Genomic DNA, 6,812 nt, shown 5'->3' on the forward strand with positions numbered 1-6,812 from the left:
GGACACCCCCAGCACAGCCAGACGGGAAAGGGGAAAGGGGAAAGGGGAAAGGGGAAAGGGGAAAGGGGAAAGGGGAAAGGGGAAAGGGGAAAGGGGAAAGGGGAAAGGGGAAAGGGGAAAGGGGAAAGGGGAAAGGGGAAAGGGGAAAGGGGAAAGGGGAAAGGGGAAAGGGGAAAGGGGAAAGGGGAAAGGGGAAAGGGGAAAGGGGAAAGGGGAAAGGGGAAAGGGGAAAGGGGAAAGGGGAAAGGGGAAAGGGGAAAGGGGAAAGGGGAAAGGGGAAAGGGGAAAGGGGAAAGGAAAGGAAAGGAAAGGAAAGGAAAGGAAAGGAAAGGAAAGGAAAGGAAAGGAAAGGAAAGGAAAGGAAAGGAAAGGAAAGGAAAGGAAAGGAAAGGAAAGGAAAGGAAAGGAAAGGAAAGGAAAGGAAAGGAAAGGAAAGGAAAGGAAAGGAAAGGAAAGGAAAGGAAAGGAAAGGAAAGGAAAGGAAAGGAAAGGAAAGGAAAGGAAAGGAAAGGAAAGGAAAGGAAAGGAAAGGAAAGGAAAGGAAAGGAAAGGAAAGGAAAGGAAAGGAAAGGAAAGGAAAGGAAAGGAAAGGAAAGGAGCTTTTCCTCAGCCCCCTTTCCACACAGGGCTGGGAAGGAACATCAGAGTGGGTTGGGAGAGGTGGTGGCTGCTCCCCTCACTCCATCCTGTGCTGGTTTGGTCCAAGTCATGGAAACTGGGATGGCCAGGTCTGGCAACTGGGCCCTCCATCAGTGGCTGTTGGTGTGGGATGGAACCCTGGGAAGTAACAGGGAGCTGGGAGGCCGGAGAAGGGACTGGTCTGGGGATCAGAGCTGGCTCAGGGTGGTTTTCCTGACAGAGAAGTTTAAGGATGTCTGTGGTACCAAGGGGAAGTTGATGTAGGAGATGCTTCCCCCAGCAGCCTTGGGGCCACATCCTGATCCCTCCTTCCTGGTCCTCTCCTAAGCAGTCCAGGCCAGGAGGCCTCGCTCTGGGCTTTTTCAACCCCAAAAATTCAATTAAAAACTGTTAAGGTGCTCGAAATGTGTTTAACTGGCAGAAATGGGGGTGCCCCACAATCTTCTGAGCCCTGGGGCTGAAGGGGAAAACACTGGCAGCTCCTGCTGATCTGTGCCCATTCCCCCTGGGAACTTCCCCAGAACTTTTGGGATTTTAGGGCACTAGGGGAGGGTGTGAGAGTATCCAGTATCCGCTGGGGAATGCATTCACGGTCCGAGATGCGGGATGGGGAAGGCACTTCCACCTCGCCCTGAGCATTGCTAAGTGTTAAACACCTGGCCCCGGGGCTGGCAACGTGTCCCAGGGGAAGGTGCTTGCAGGGACAGTGGGGGCACAGTGTCACCCGTTGTTTGTGTCCCCACGAGCTGCCTGGGGCGCAGCTGCTCCGGGTTAATCATCTCCAAGAGCCCACCAAGAGGTGGTTTTGCTGGAGGCAGTGAGGGCTGAGCAGACACTGCCTGGGTGCTTTGGGTTTTCCCGCTGTTTCCAGCTGTTCAGCAGTGCTCAGACATGGATGTTTTTTCCTTTCCCTGGTGCAAATGCCAAGGCTGTGACCCGGCACCAGCCCCTGCACCTGCTCAGGGTTTGGAAGTGGGGCAGAACCCACAGGTTGGAAAACCACACTTCCCAGTATCCCACAGCAAGGAGCAGAGCCAGAGCCACATCCGTGCCATGCCGGTGCCCATGTCCATACCCTGTGGTCATCCAAGTGCCCAGGCTGTCCTGCCTGTGCCAGTGCCTGTCCCATGACCCATGTCCCGTGTCCCATGTCCCGTGTCCCATGTTCCGTGTCCCGTGTCCCATGCCATGCCGGTGCCTGTCCCCGTGGCCACACCCTGTTCTCACCCCGGTGCCCACGCCGCTGCCCGCACCCCACGCCCCGTGCCACGCCGGTGCCAGTGTCGCCAGTCTGTCGCACCCTCCGCAGGCTGCACCGAGCCGATCCCGGCTCCCTGCCAACGCCTGGCTGGCGGCCACCGGTTATCCCAGCGCCGACCGGCAGAGGGGAATGATGGTCCGCAGGAGCCTCCCTCTTCCTCCTCCTCCTCCTCCTCCTCCTCCTCCTCCTCCTCCTCCTCCTCCCGTGCCCTCCGCTCCGCGGGCTGCGCTCCCCCGGCCCCGCCGGCCCCTCCCTGCCCCAGGGCGCTGGTGGGCGATGGGTGCTCACCCACGAGGGGTGAGGGTGAGGTGACACCCCCCGCCGCCTGTGCTGCCTGTCACAGCCCCGCTGCACCGGCTTGGGGGGTTTTGCGGACCCTCAGGTGCCTCTCAGTCAGTGTCATCCCTCTGCTCACGGCTGGAGCTGGGGCTGGAGCTGATGGATCCTGCTCCGAGCTCTGTGTCCAGGTTGGAGCTGATGGATCCTGCTCAGAGCTCCGCACCCGGGCTGGAGCTGGGGTTGGAGCTGATGGATCCTGCTCCGAGCTCTGTGTCCAGGTTGGAGCTGATGGATCCTGCTCAGAGCTCCGCACCCGGGCTGGAGCTGGGGCTGGAGCTGATGGATCCTGCTCAGAGCTCTGTGTCCAGGTTGGAGCTGATGGATCCTGCTCTGAGCTCTGTGTCCAGACTGGAGCTGATGGATCCTGCTCCGAGCTCTGTGTCCAGGTTGGAGCTGATGGATCCTGCTCCGAGCTCTGTGTCCAGACTGGAGCTGACGGATCCTGCTCCGAGCTCCGCACCCGGGCTGGAGCTGGGGCTGGAGCTGATGGATTTTAGCCCTGATTCAGCAGAAGCCGGTCGAGGCAGGCCTGATTCAGCACTCTTTAATCACGTTGTTATCTGGGAGCGCAGCGCTGGAGTCAGCAGCGGGACGGAGGGTGCAGCAGCCCACGGGCACAGCATCCCTGCTCGCGGGGCTGGGCAGAGCTGCCCTCGCCTTTATCAGCAGTGGAAAGTTTTATTGCTGCAATTACGCTGCTGTTAATTGCACCGAGAGCAATTCTGGGGAAGGCGAGCGGCCCCCGGCGCGGGAGGGCACCTTCACCCCCTTCTCTGCCCCGTGCTTCTCTCTCCTGCCCAGCCTGGGCTGGCTCAGACCCCGGGTCCCTTAACAAGGACATGCCTTAGGCACCTCCAAGGCTTCAGAGGTGACCCCAGGTGGGTTTGTAAGTGACCAAACACTGTGCATGGGGACCTGAGCCCAGCTGCGAGGGACACCCCGACCTCCCCTTGGCTGCATCTCCTGCCCTCAACCACCCCCTCCCCTCCCCCGCCCCGGCTCTTCCCCCACTGCGATCGGGTTTCCCGGTGATCTGGTGAGGTGGAAATAAATCCTTGTGCCAGGGTCAGTGAGAGTGGAAGGAAAACTCCACTGATTGCTCCTTGTGTCTGTGAGAGGGAAACAAATTTTCCTGGGCTGGAAGCTTCATCCTGCAATGTTTAGTGGCTGCAGGAACCCAGCAGGATTCTGGAGGTGGTGAGCGATGGGGAACAGCCTGTTCTGGGCACTGTGCAGGTGCATCCACCACGTCTGCTGCTGAGAGGTCAGGTTTTACACTGTGGGAATGAATTCATGGAAAATCACACGGGAGCAAGGTGGGATGATCCTCCCCACAGGCCCCGAATCCAGAAGCATCAGCTGAGGGGGCAGGAGGTCAGGGAGCTGAGCAGACAGTCCCCGTCAGGCTTGGTTTGACTGCTGTGAGCATAAAAAATATCCCAAATAATCAACTTTTTTTTTTTTTTTTCTCCAATTCTTCATCACGGCCACGGATTGTGGCACCAGGATCATCCAGGAGAAATCCTGGCAGGGTGAAGGACAGGTATGGAACACTTTGCTCATCATGATGGGCTAATGCACTGAAGGCTTTGAAGGCTTTAATAATTTGGGAACTATCTCACCTCGCTGCTGCCACCTCCACCATCCCAGGAGCTGCCTGAAACCACAAGAGTGCTTATTCCCCTCGGCTGGATTCCCAGGGAAATCCTTCATTTCCGAGCTGGGATAGATAAATCAGGCATCTCCAGGCAGATAAGCATTATTTCCATCTGTTCAGCGAGATGTAATTAGCTGGCATGATCAGACTTTATCAGGCTGCAGTTCCATACAACCCCAACACTGCACAGCCTCTGATGGGAAGGACACCTGTGCTGGGTCCCTCGGAGCCCCAGCACACGGGACAGGCGTGGGACAGGATGTGACAAAGCCATTTGAGCATCATTTGTACTGCTGGAGCTGCTGGTTTGTTCTCCTGAATCCAGGAGCTTCACCTGGAGCCTTTGCAGAGGGATGTGGGGAAGGAGAGCAGCGAGTTGGGAGCTGAGCCTGCCAAGGGGGATGGATTTAAAGATCCTCGGGAAGGATGGAGCCAGGAGGGGAGGCAGAAGGGCAGTGGGGGGCTGTGCCTGCCCCCCTTGTGCAGAGCCAGGCTGGGCTCCCAGAAACTGCAGCTGGAAAGGAAGGACAAACCATTCCTATCCCCATCCCCATCCTCCTCAGGCATCCATCAGAGTGGAAGGGACAAAGGAAACTCTGACCAGGAGCACAGGGACAATTCCCTCTTCATGTAGCCATGTGGAGATAAACCAAAATGTGCTGGAGAAGGACAAACCACTCCCATCCCCATCCCCATCCCCATCCTCATCCCCATCCTCATCCTCTTGAGGCACCCATTGGGGGGGTGGGGAAGGAGAAAACCCTGAGCAGGAGCACGTTGGGGACAATCCCCTCTGCTCGTGGCCATGTGGGAATGCACCAAAATGTGCTGGAGAGGAAGAACAAACCACTCCCATTCCCATTCCTGTTCCCATTCCCATCCCAACCCTCCTGGGGCACCCATCAGGATGGCAGGGAGGAAGGAAACCTTGACCAGGAGCACGCTGGGGATGTGGCCATGTGGGAATAAACCCAAACGTGCTGGAGAGGAAGAACAAATTCCCATCCTCATCCCCCTCAGGCATCCATCAGGGCATCAGGGGTGAAGGAAACCCTGACCAGGAGCACACCAGGGACAACCCCCTCTGCCCGTGGCCATGTGGGAATGCACCAAAATGTGCTCAACTGCTGAGTTTTGAGTTCCCAAATGTCTCCAGTCACAATAAAACCCTTCAGACAACTGCTTTACTTTCCTCTCCCAAGCTTTAGCAGCTGAGCCTGTCTCTGCCACCAGCCAGCCAAAAGCCCGGTGCTGTGCCACCATGTGACGCTGTCTGACGGTGCCAGCACATCGTGCCCACCTGCAGGTGGTTTTTGGAGCCCCAAAAGCAGCCCGCGTGTCTGTGTGACAGCTATTTCTGCGTGCCACAGACATCCCCTTCCCGTCTGCAAACCAACAATATCAACGCTGTCTATTTTTTACCTCTTCATTCAGCTTTTAGTTTTTAAGAAACACCCCAGTGGGCAAAAGAGGTGGGTGATGACTCAGTGCTCCAGTGCTTGTGTGGATTAATTTTTCAAAAATAAGGCTTTTAAACCACTTGGTTTATTTAGCAGGACTGTGTGTGCACTGCCTAAATCATATCCCATACATTGCTTTTTTGGAAGGGATGAAGCTTGGTTTCTAATAATGAAGTTATTTACATGGATAGATATTCCCATTTATTTTCAATTTGAAGGGAGTGGATGCATTTTCATCGCCTCTTAAATACCATCACCCCACTAAGACAGAATTCCAAATTAACTCAGAGTCAGACTCCTCAGGGACCAGCACTGGGGAAAGTGTTTAAAAGAGGAATGATTTTCTATTGGAAATGAGATCTTGCTGCAGATAAATTTCCCACGAGAATCCCTCGATATCAGCAGCATTTTGGCCAGGCAAACAAACTGCAAACAAGCCCTCTGCTAAGGGTAAAGCCTTCCTATGGAGCATCACGGGGGTGGGAAAGGGAAATATTCCAGCTTTGGAATTATTTTCCCATTGAAATGAGTGCGAGGGCTGAGAACAGTGTTAGGATGGAAAAGGCTGATGCACCGTGGGCATTCCCGAGGGTGCTGGCACAGATGCAGGTGGCATCTGGGTGCCAGTTGATGTCCTTGATTTTGGCCACGTGGGGAGTGTTCGGCTCGGAGGGATCACCCGCATCCCTCCCTGCGCCCCTGCCCAAAAAAGCGGATTCTTGGCTCCAGGGTGGCATCCCACTGGCACTGCGAGGGGGAAGGACCCGCTGGTGTCCCCCGGGGTGGTGGCACCGCTGCAGGCCTGGTGGCACAGGCGGGGAGGGATGTGAGCATCCTGCCGCCCCCTGCCCAGCCCCGCGGCGGCCGAGGGCAGCTATTTCAGGAGGATAAACAGGATGCCTCAGCCCGGCCACCTCCGATCCTCCCTCCCACCGCTCCCGGGTAAACAAGTCCAGCCCAGGAAAAGCCTCCTGGAGCCCTTTCCACGTTTCCAAGCCAAGCAGCTGAGACGAGCTTCGCCCAGCCCAGCCCCAGCTTCCAGAGGTCTGGAAGCATCCAGGGAGCAGAGCGATCCCAAGGCGTGCATCCACCTCGGCAGCGACTCCCCGGAGCCGCCCTGAGGCTGGGAACAGCTTGAACTTTCTGGTCACGCCACCACGTCCTCCTCCTCTTCCTCCCTCGGTCACACCCCGAGCTGCTGGCGGTGCCCGGGCTCTGGGAATGACGCCGGCGAGGCCTTTCCTCCCTGCGGATCGTGCCCAGGCAGCGCCGCAGGATCCTGCGAGGCCGTTTCCGCCTGTTGCTCTCGGCAAAGGAGCCGCGGCAGCAGCAGCAAGAGGAAGGAGGAGCTTTTCCACCGCTTCCTCCAGCGCCGCAGCTCCAGCTGCTCCCTTCCCGGCTGTGTCCGAGGAGACTTTGCAGGATCGGTGGAACATTCCCGGGTTTAGTGTCGCTC

The sequence above is a fragment of the Corvus moneduloides genome, chromosome 21, assembly GCF_009650955.1.
Source record: "Corvus moneduloides isolate bCorMon1 chromosome 21, bCorMon1.pri, whole genome shotgun sequence".
Lineage (NCBI taxonomy): Eukaryota > Metazoa > Chordata > Aves > Passeriformes > Corvidae > Corvus > Corvus moneduloides.